This window comes from Elephantulus edwardii, unplaced genomic scaffold (assembly GCF_000299155.1).
Source record: "Elephantulus edwardii isolate Elephantulus edwardi_28Jun2011 unplaced genomic scaffold, EleEdw1.0 scaffold00029, whole genome shotgun sequence".
NCBI lineage: Eukaryota > Metazoa > Chordata > Mammalia > Macroscelidea > Macroscelididae > Elephantulus > Elephantulus edwardii.
The window spans coordinates 11,930,021-11,941,442 of NW_006399779.1; the positions used below are offsets into that span (position 1 = coordinate 11,930,021).

The following is an 11,422-nucleotide window of genomic DNA, read 5'->3' on the forward strand; positions in this document are numbered from 1 at the left end:
TGTTCTGGACTACTATCATGACAATAATGCCTAACCACATATCCCTTTTAAACAGTCTTCTCCCTCATCTGTTTCAATGTCATTCCTGTTTTATAACAGTGGCACTATGCAGTATTTGTCTTTTTGTGACTGAGATACTTCACTCAGCATAATGTCCTCCACGATCGCCCATTTTGAATAATATTGCATGAGTTCCTTGTTTTTCAATGCAGTGTAGTATTCCATTGTGTGAATATACCACAGCTTTTCTATCCATTCATTTGTTGATAGGCACTTAGGTTATATCCAGCTCCTTGCTACTGTGAACAAAGCTGTAATAAAACTAGGTGTGCATAGATCTGCTTGGGTGGCAGTTAAGGTCACTTTGGGGTATATTCCCAGGAGTGGAATTACTGGGTCAAATGGTATCTGTATTTGTACCTTTTAGAGAAAGTGCCACACTGCCTTCCTCAGTGGTTACACCATTTTATACTACCACCAACAGTGAATAAGTGTTCCAGTTTCTCCACAAACCTCACCAGCACTTGTTGCTTGTTGTTCGGTTAAATTTTGCTATTTTTACTGGGGTGAGATGAAGTCTTTGAAAATTTTTATTAAAATTAATAATAATAATAAAGAAGAAGGAAAAAAGGAAATCATCAGCAATTGTGGGATAAGGATAAGATATGGATAAGAAAGAGGGTGCTTTCCACACTAGGCAGCAAGACATGAGGGAGACTGGAGTGAGAACCTGAGTCTCACACAGGTGATGGTGGTAAAGAAACTGGGCATTGCAGTGGAGAAACTGTGGCAAGGTGTGACCTGAGGCTTCGTGCATTTGTGTTGGCCCCAGAAGTTTTGCTGTTCTTGTCAGATGTTTGAAAGAGAAGGTGACTTATAACTGCTCTGATACAATCCTTGCTAGAGATTTCTTGAATTTGTGTTACTGAGCTGAAACCAAGACTTTTATTAATTAAGGAATTGTATTTTCTGTTAATCTGATTTGAGACTGCTATACTGCTCTTGGACTTGTCTTGTGAGACATTCTTTGCTTCTTCCACTCCTCAAACCATTTCCCCAATAAAGCCCACTCCTGGTACCAAAACAGTGAGTAAAGTTTGTGAGTTAACAACGAATATCAAACCCATGGCTTGGAGGAAATAGCTGCAGGAACATGACCTAGCAGCTATCTGTTTGCTGCTACAGATATTACTGATGGGAATTATTCACCTGTGTGAAGCAAGAATTCAGACTAAGCCATTTCCATGTTGGTTCTCAAAAGAGATTGACTCAAGATATGCCCTACCCTAAACCTGCTTCATTAGATAACAAAGCAACCCTTTCCCAAATGTGGCTATAATTACAGGCATGGAAGTTGGGACAGGCCTTTGAAAACCTTATGAACACTAAAGAGGACAGTTATGTAGTGGTTGAGCAAAGATCGGAAGTCAGTTGAAATGAGGACTGATGTGGTGACTGCTACAACAGGCTCTTGTGTGTCAGAAAGTGTGAGGATGGCACAGGATAGAACAGGGTTCATCTTTTGTTCATAGAGTTGTTATGAGTCATGCTTGACTCGACGGAACCTAACGACAACCACAAGCTTGTAACACTGAAAGGCAAAAAAACCAAAGTCAGTGCTGAAACAAAAATTGAGACTGAAACTGAAGCCAGTATTATCAGCTCAGACTTCTTGAGGTGTAAGAAAAGATAGTTAATGCATCCAGAGCTTCCTAATATATTCTGTACTAAATTACTTTTATAACCAGTTGACATGGAATTCATTCTGATTCACCGAAACCTAGTTTGTGTAGAGCAGAACGGGCTTTTTGGTTTTTTTTTTCTAATGTAAAACATTTTAATAGTTTGTCAAATATATAGTTATTAGAATATCTAAATATCACTTAAGTTATACAAATCTATATGCAGGTTTTTCACGATAGTATACTTTCTGAAGGAAGTCTCCTCTGAATGGCATCTTTTGGTCAATAATTGAAAACGTAGCCTTTTCAACACAAGGGGACACTGTAAATACTTCAGTACTCTTTTAGACGGTCATGTATTTTTACTACAGTTAACATAGGAGCTTTGCATTACCAAAGCAATAGCTTCTAAAACTTTTCAAACAGTTACTTTCATTAGTTAAAAAAGATGCTACAAGTTAATGAGCATATTTTAAAATTTATTAATCACATAAATGTATAATTTTGCTTTTAGAAATGTTTTTTATGAAATATATACACACATTTTGAGGATGAGATAAAGCAAAATAAAACAATTTATAGTTAAAAAAATAAGAGATAGTTAATGGCTGAGGTACTGTGGATAGTCTAGACTCATGTCCACTCCACGCTCGTTTGTTTACTCACCTGTGTGGCAGAGAACGGTCAGGATGACCAGGGCCCCGAGCAGAGCAAATGCACCTAGATTTCCCATTGCAATTATTCTAGGAAGAGGAGACATGAGAGTGGTTATGAATCAACAAATGACGACTAGCTATTCCATAAAACCAAAAATTGAAAGACTCCAGAAAATGGGATATGGAAGTAATTAACAGACCATTAAAACATGGAAAATATAAAAAACAAATGAACAAAAATACAAAATCTGTCAGGAGATATTTTGTACCAAGTTTTCGGGTAGATAGCACTTGATCCCTTCTTCTGACCTAAGATTTCACTGAAGAAAGTTCTACCTATTTTGGTGGCACTGCAGAGCAGTCAAGCACACTGGACACACGGTTAGGGATAAGTGGGCCTTACTCCAGGTCTAATTCACGATAGCCACATATCCCTGAGTAAACTCAGGCCCTCCCAGTTTCAGTGGTCACTAGAAATAGCAACCTTCCTCCTAGGACTATTCTGTCCAATGAGAATACAAGAAAGTCCTCACCTCGTCCAGAGCACAAAAGGTGAAGAAAATCAAACACAAAGAGAGCAATTAGTCCAGAGGACTAATGGACCGAGGGACCCTCAATTTTCATAACCCTAATGCCCCAAAATTCTAGATGGTGCTCAGGTGTCCAGGTGCCCAGCTACCACTGCTGACCACTCTTGAAAGTTTCACAGTAGAGGATCCTAGACAGTGTGGGAGGAAAATGTGGAGCAAATGAAAATTGTAAAATTAATATTAAAGCACACTGGTTTGATAGAGACTAAAGCCTTAAGTCACTCTACAGTCCTGAAATGTAGCTAACCCCCATGGCTAGACTTTTCGCTAAGGGTTAACAACAAAGGAGGTCAAGGCAGGGGAATTTTTAACCTGCTTAACGAGGATTCATGGTGGTACGTGTCTGAGCCGGAATTGACTCATAGCTGACTTTCCTGTGGGTTTTCAGAGGCAATAAATCACATAACAGGAGATCTCTTCTCTTTCTCCCTTGGAGCATCTGGTAGATTTGAACTATGTCCCTTTAGAATAGCAGTGCAGGTTCTTACCTCTAGGCCACCAGAGCACCCTACATGGTGGTGAAGTGGTTATATGATGGGCTGCTAAATCCACCAGCTACTCCATGAGAGAACACAGACATGGACTAGACAATGGAGGATGCTTTTACACACTAGTAAAGAACTTGAAAATTATTGCACAGTATCACACGCAAGTAAAATCTTGCTGAAGATTATTTTAAAATGGCTAGAATATTAAATCAATAGTATGTGGACAAGGGATTGTCTGAATTGTGTGGACAAAGCAAGATGCTGATGTGTTGCTCACAGGTCACTACAAGATAGTCAATTGGACACCACCTAACAACAATATCTTACTCCTGACAACACTATTACCACCACTACCACATGTGTAGATGTCCAGTCCTAAATCGTACAAGCATGTCCACTCCTTCTAGCCTGTATATCTGATTCTCAGGGATCTTTCTAGCTTTTTCCTGAGCCTGAAAAACGAAAGCACCAAGGTGTCTATCCTGATAGAGCAGGAAGAGGTCCTGGACCTCTCCTGCCTGCGTCCTGACTGCCCTGTGATGTCTCTGCCCATAGACAGACAAGGGAAGTAAACAACAACAGCTGTTCTCCCAGCACTGGGATCCAGGAACCCCTTGGCCTAAGGCACACAGAGCCTCCTGCTGGGTCACTCACACTCAGGGGTTTCTGAGTAGAAAGGTTGACTCACAGTTAAAAAAACACAAAAGATCTTGCTTCAAGTATTCCTATGGGAGGGGGGAGATGGAGGGAAGACAGAGAGAAAGAAGGAAAGGAAGAAAGAAAACTCATGGAGGATCCTAGATAAGGCCAGGTGCTGGGAAGAAGTCAGGGCTATAGGAACCTTTTGCTCCAGAAACACTCAATTGGAATAGACCTTGACATCAATAATCTCATTAAAACAAAGTTACTCATAAAAAAACAACCATCACCACCAACAAAAAACCAGTTATTGATGACACACATCATCAAAACTGGCCTGCTGGGAAAGGCTCATCTCTTACTAGAGTCAAGGCAGTGAACGGGTTAAAAATATCGACTTTCAAATTCAAGTTGAAGGCTGTGCTCAGCGTCTCACTCTGCCCCTTAGAGGCCATGAATACTCAACCTTTGAGCCACCACTCTACTTAGTAAAGAAGCCATTGCTGCTGAGTTGTAACTGCCTCCCAGGTGACGCTCCGTTGTGTTTCTGAGGATGTAGATTGTCCACCTTCCTCCTATGAAGCCAGTGGGGGATTCAAACTCCCAGAAAGGTGCAGCCTTTGGGTTATCAGCATAATTCCCTTGGGACTCTGCCACCAGACGTCCGTTTCATGTAGTAAACATGGGGATAATCACACCACGTGGTGCAGAAAGCATTACTGAGAAATAATAGCATTACCTATAAAAATTAATTTGGTGGTGAAGGGGGACCAGGTGGGCTGGAAGGGCAGAAGACACCAAAAGACAGAGAGATACAGGGACTCTAGGAGAAGGTAGTCCTTTCTCAGCCTGGGGACCAGGGGACAAATATTCAACGTCACATAGCGAGCTGGTGGTGGTCACAGCAAGTGCTTCAATAACATGACTGAAGGCAGGAAAAGGGCAAAAGGAAGACATGGCCAGTGTGTGAGGACAAGGCTGAGGTGATGACTGACCATAGAAGGCTGGTACAAGGTCCTCTTTAAAAAAAATCTGTATGAGGCTGGTCTCATCCTTACTGCTAATTCAACAAGCACGTGGTGCTACCAGATAGGGTAATCAGCAGAACCACAGCTTCCTAACACCCTTCCCTAAACTGGTGTGGAAGAGCCACAGCTTCCTAACACCCTTCCCTAAGCTGATGTGGAGCATTTACATGTGACTTGTGAGTTTCTTCCTTCTTCTTTACTTGCCCCAACTTCCCTCAAATATTTTATAATAAACTGAGCATTGTTTTTAAAATCAGGAATACCAAGACAAATCATGAATTATCAATGTTTCTTTCTTAGTAGCAAGATCTTCTCTCCTCTTTTGGTAAATCTATTTCAGAATTAGAAAAAGAAAACTGTCAACTCCTGGCTTGAAGTTCCTCCCCTGGTTTTATGGAGTTATACCCACAAAAGTTTTAAATTAAAAATTGATGCTGACACGTTCGTGCAGACATGGTGGTTGATGAACCAAAAGTTCTCCCTGACTTCCCCAATCTATTCAAACCAAACCCGCATATGCAAGACACATTCAAAGGGCATTAAATCCTTTTTTAAGTATGTCAGGACTTAGCAAAATAATGAGTTTGTCCCAAAAAAAAATCCAAAAACCCAAAGCAACAAAAGGAACCCCTTTTCCGGGGTTGGAAGTTCCCCCTTCCTTTCAAAAAAGCCCAACAACAAAAACCAAATTGAAAAAGAGGGCCCGGCCCCGAAAAGGAACCCCGGGGGCAAAACAAAAGAAAACGTTGGCCGGTCAACCCAAAGGGGGAAAGTTAAAACCAACAACCAATGCAAAAGAAAAAAAAGAAGCAACCCGAATTCAATAAAAATTAAAACCGCAAAAAACCAAGAAGCAAGGCCAAGCCGGCCCAAGAAAGTGCCAAGAAACAACAACAAAAAAAAGAAAAGAAGAAAAGGCCCCGAAATTGGAAAAAGGAAGGAAAACCCGAGGGTGAGGTGCACAGGGAGTTGGGTTACTGACCCTGAGGCTGAGCTTCTCTAGCACCTCAAACCTCCTAGCAGTTCCAAGGGAGGAAGATGGACATTTTTCTCCCATGATGTCCAGCCTCTGAAACCCATTAGAGGGTCAGCTATGAGTTGGTTATGACTCTATTCCAATGAACCCTAGTTGAAGAATGAGGTGGGGCCTGTTGGTGGAGCCGAGTCCGGGGGGCTGCCATCCCCAGTCCCACTCATATCGGTGACGCTGAGGCTGGGGCCCAGCAGCGCCTTGTTGTTGAGCCTCCAAGCTGCCAACTTCCCCACTGAAAGCGGCACATCTTGGAGGAGCTGCGGGGCCGGCTGCAGAGACAAGCTTTCGAGGACATCATCCTGCACTATTAACAAGTTACTGGGAAAGAATGATCTTCATTAAGTGTTGGCCCATAAGCTACAAACGGAAAACCACGACATTCCAAACAGACATAAGTCCCGGACAGGAGGGCCATGTAATGATGGTCAGCTACAGGAATGGCCCAGCTGAGGATCAAACACCAAGAGGGGCTGATGGAGCTGCACAAGAAGTGTGGGGACCTAGCTCAGCTGGTGATTGACCTGAATGACCAGAGCAGCAGAGGACAAGGAGATGCAGACAAACGAAGCCAAAATTGCGGAGCTGGAGATCGAGTGCCAAGAGCTGCGCTACAAGCTCCAGGACCTGGAGATCGTCAACCAGACCCTGAGAAACTGAGGAAGACCACTGAGAACAACCAGGAGCTGGTCACCCGCTGGATGGCCGAGAAGGGCCCAGAAGGCCACCCACATGAATGCAGGGAAGGAGAAAGAGTCAGGCTTTGAGGAGGCAGCAGGGCAGGCCTGGCTGCAGGAGGAGCTGTCAGAAGAGGTGAAGGAGCCCCTCCCCTTCGAGCAGGCCCAAATCAGGACGCATTCACGTGTGTACCTAGAGACGAAAGCAAAGCTTTCTTCCACTCTGCTTTGGCTGATTGCCCGCTTCACAAGGACAACATTGACGTGCTCTCTCTGGTACGGACCACCTAGCAGAGCGTCCACGTCTCATTGTCCCTTTGCCCACGGACAACATTGACACCCACCTTGCCTCCGGAAGGTGCACATGATGTCTTGACACACAGGATAGAGAAGTGAACGCTGTGCAATTCAGCCCTGGGTTCCTGCCGCTGGCCACCAGGGTCAAGCTCTGGGAAGTGTAAACACAAGGGCTTCCTCACCAGCAGTAACGCAGGAATTACAAGCATCTAATTCGATAGTGCTGTTTGTACCTTTTAGCCACTTCAAATGATTTCGCAAGTAGAATCTGGACTGTGGATGGTTATCGATCATGGCACACACTCACAGGACACAGCGGAGAAGTGCTGTCTGCCAAATTCCTGCTGGACAACGCACGAAATGTCTCAGGAAGCCATGACTGGACCCTCAATGTCCAGGATCTCTGCAGCAAAGTCTGCATAAAAAAAGAAGATTGTGGGGGTGGGGGTGGGGAGTGGGTGGGTCTAGTTGCAAAGATACTGTCTGCACAGAAGAGCGTGTCATGAGCATGTCTTCAACAAGATCAGGTTCTGAGACATATGGTCTGAGAGTATCGTCTAAGAAATGGAGCTGCTGGGCAAGGTGACTGCCCTGGGCCTGAATCCCTAGCGCAAGGAGCTCCTCACCCACTCAAGATCACTGACCTGCGGAGTCAGTGTCCCAGACTTCAAGCGCAGCTCCGACTGGACCCACGCCGTGTTCAGCCCTTCATGACCGAAGGCTTGGCCGAGGGTTCTCTCTTCATCTATTCCATGCTCACAGGCAAGATGGAGAAGATCCTCTCCAAGCAACACAACATGTCCATCAAGGCCGTGGCCAAATCTCCCTCTGTTTCGCACGTGGTCAGTGTGGACAAAGGAAGCAAAGTTGTGCTGTGGTCAGAGTACTGACAACACGGACCCTCCAGCCATGCCTTCTCGGAGGAGTGGAGTGGACTTCGGTGACTTTGTCTGTGCTCTGAGGGGCATGGCCCGCTGCCTGAGAGCCACGTGAAGTCTGTGTGGCTGCTGGCACATCCAGAGGGCCAGCTGCGGCCTGTGGCCACCAGGAAACACTACTAGCCTCGAGCCTGCATACCTGACCAAGTGGAGTCCAGGCCCCTTGTCACCAGGAACGGGGCTCCTCTCTGGACCGCCATGCCAATACACCCACCAGGTGGGGTCCAGCCTGGTCTTCAGCCATTGCCAGTTATGGTCTGGACGTCCCCTTGGGGTCCCATAAACTATCTACAAGCGCTGGGGGTTCAGGAGCACAGCACAGGCCAGCTTTGTGTGTCTCATCACTGCTGAAACGGCCTTTGGCTTTCAATCCATTCTTGGAAAAGCATGTTTTCTTCAGATATTCTGACTCTCTTGCCTCCCCCTCTTCCTCCTCTTTCTCACCCCCCCCCCCAATCCTCCAGGCTAGTTTCTTGATGCAGGGCTCTGTGACACTCGCTGTGGGTCAATTATCAGGCTGCTAACTGTAAAGTCAGTGATGCCGAGGGAGCTACGTGAGGCTGTCCTCATACAGCCTAGGATTCCCTCCCAGAGGCATTGCTCTTTTCTGTGGGACCGCTGGAGTCAGACCTGGCTCCGTGGCAGAGCAAGGGGTAAGGGGATGGACATCTGGATAGGAAAGTAAACTTCAGTTTGATGAGTCTTTAAACAAAACACACACACAAAAAACAAACAAACAAAACCCCAAAAATTCAAAAGAAATTGCAGGAGAAGGTGTGGGTCAGCTTTGCCTGAAAAGGCTGATAAAGAATGTTCTGGGAGGATCTGCAGGATCCTGGAAAGCAGGGGAGAAGGGAAGTGAAGAATGTTCTGGGAGGATTTGAAGGCCATGCATCGGTCCTTCCAGAAGTGTCTAGGTCACAGCCCAGTGACACGGGGTCTCAGGGCCAGGGCTGTCCCCTGACTGCCCCTCTGCCAGGTTGACATCACAGCCCTGGTTCTCCCTTCCAGCTGGGTCTCGAAGCAGGGTGGCCAGAGCGAGGTCAGCCTGTGAGTTTTCTGCTGTTTTAGCTGTGTATAAAATTCTAGGTATTTGTGTGGGTGTCAAAAGCACTGATGGTTTTATCACCTTTATTTTTGTTCCTTCCACACGCGTGTCTAGAGAGAAGTGGGGGTGAGGCTGAGGCCTCAGTTGCAGAGAGGGCATCCCAGCCTCCCTCCCCCCCTGGGCCACCCACCCACTGCCCTTCAGTACCATGTGGAGGGACCAACACTCACAGGTCAGGCCAATTATTTATTTATGTCACTGAGCAAACTGAATTGTAAATAAAAACAAACATTCGTTGTATAAAAGGGGGGGGGGAAGGATCAGGTAGAATTATTCCAGGTGGGTGGAATAGGGAGCTACATCTCCATTGGGTCCTTGGCTACCTTTGATATATAGGACTTCAACTCTAGACAACCCCATGTATGCCGGCTTGAAATCCTAAATGCTTTCCAATACCTGTGATCTTATTGACAATTCTGACTCTGGCTGGAGAACACAGCAGAACTGCATTACACCATTTCAAAGCTTGTGAATGCGTACAGAAACTTTCTACCTACCACTCTTCTGCAGAGCAGCTAGTGGGTAGGTACTGTGAACCTTCTCGTTAGTAGCCAAATCACTGAGTCACTATCAGGGCTCCAGAGTTGGAATGCACTTAACAGGGTAAAGAACAGCCATGGTCATATACGGATTGGCTTTGACCTCCTGCCTCCAAAAAGTATTTCCTCTGGCCCCACTTAATTGCAAGAGTTCCCTTCGTATTAAGGGTAGAGAAGCACTCAAAATTTCATGAAAATATTCCCAAGAAAAAGGCAGGACTGGAGGTGGAATATGAGGTGTTTGCTTTGGTTGTAAATAAAAAAGCCAGCATTCTGTTTGGCTCCCTGGAAATGTCGTGGTGTCCTACTGGAGGAGAGAGCAGGCTGTGGAGACACTGTGCTGCTAGCCTGGAGGGTGGCAGGTGGAGTGCACAGTGGACTAGAGGCCCAGGGCCCCAGGTCAGGGCTCGCCCGTGCTCTGGCTGCGAAAGTGTAACTCAGCTCACGAAGGTTTGGGGTCTTACCTCACCGGGACCCGCGCTCTGCTTCCAGTCTCGCAACTAGTGATGTTGGATCCACAGGCTTTACAGTCACAGACACCTGCTCAGCTCTGCCTTTCACCCAGGCTCACCTGGGCTCTGCCCCTCCCGCCGGCTCCACCCTCCGCGAGGCTGAGTCCACGCCCCGGTGCCAAAGAGCCAGACATCACAAAGCCGGTGGTGCGGGTCCAGGCTGCAGCTCCCTGCTGCGCTCGCCTCCCAGCCGCTGTGCAAGCTTCAGGGCTTTACTGGGAGCCAGAGGTCACAGCTGATTTCGATCCACACCTCAGGTTCGCCATCCAGCCTCTGTGCAAGCTTCGGGGCTCCCCTGGGAGCTAGCGGTCACAGCTGAATTCGATCTCCACTTCAGGTTGATTAAAAAAAAAAAAAAGAAAAGAAAGAAAAAAACCCAACCTGCAGCCAGGATTAGAATAACATCTTTAAAACCCAGGGAACTGAAAGTTTATGGTGTTCTCTTAGGATCTTTTAGAAATAATAAAGCACCAAATTTTAAGATGTGAGAAAATCCAGGAGTCTTCTGATCTGAAAGGGGCGCCATTCAAATCCACTAGATGCTCCTTGGGGAAGTTTTGGGCAATCTCCTCCCCTGTGAACAAAAGTGCTTAATACCCTGAAACCCATTTTTAAATTTTTCCAGCATTGTTGAAATACATGCTTTGCTGGCGCTCTGAACCGCAGCCTGGCTGCTCGATTGTTCAGCCTTGCTGTTCCTCGAGGCTCCTGCTCACAATCTTTGGTTATGTGGTTAACTCAGTTATTACTTCCAACTCAGGGGGACCCTACCCTGCGCCATCCTCCCAGTCTCCCCAGTACAACTCGATACCCCACTGTCAGTGCCCACTCCTCACCCCACCCTCCCTGCAATTTATATGGAACTAAACTTGTTAAGGATTTAAAAGCTTATTGAACTGCTCTGTTCTGGAACCACCGTTTAAACCATTATTTTAAGGTGCAAATATAATGTGAAGCTTCGGTTTGGCACATGGAAAGTATCCCGCCCACCACAGATTTAGCTTTTAGAGATTGAGAGTGGAGAACAGCAGGCCAGCAATACTAACCATTTTCCAAGAGACTAAATGTCAGTATGGACTAAGGATCAATGTCAAGAAGACAAAGATTCTCACCGCTGGACCAATTGGCAGCATCAGGATGGATGACGAAGAGATTGAGATTGTTCACAGCTTCAGTTTCCTCGGCTCCACGATCAACACACTTGGCACCAGCAGCCAGAAAATTAAAAAACGTATTGC

The 11,422-nt window shown here is 46.0% G+C and overlaps 2 pseudogenes; both read left to right on the plus strand.

Moving 5' to 3' along the window:
* Positions 1-2,286: 2,286 nt before the first annotated feature.
* Positions 2,287-6,773, plus strand: LOC102844571 (annotated as a pseudogene).
* Positions 6,774-6,845: 72 nt separating this feature from the next.
* LOC102844980 lies at positions 6,846-7,801 on the plus strand (annotated as a pseudogene).
* The last annotated feature ends 3,621 nt before the right edge of the window (positions 7,802-11,422 follow it).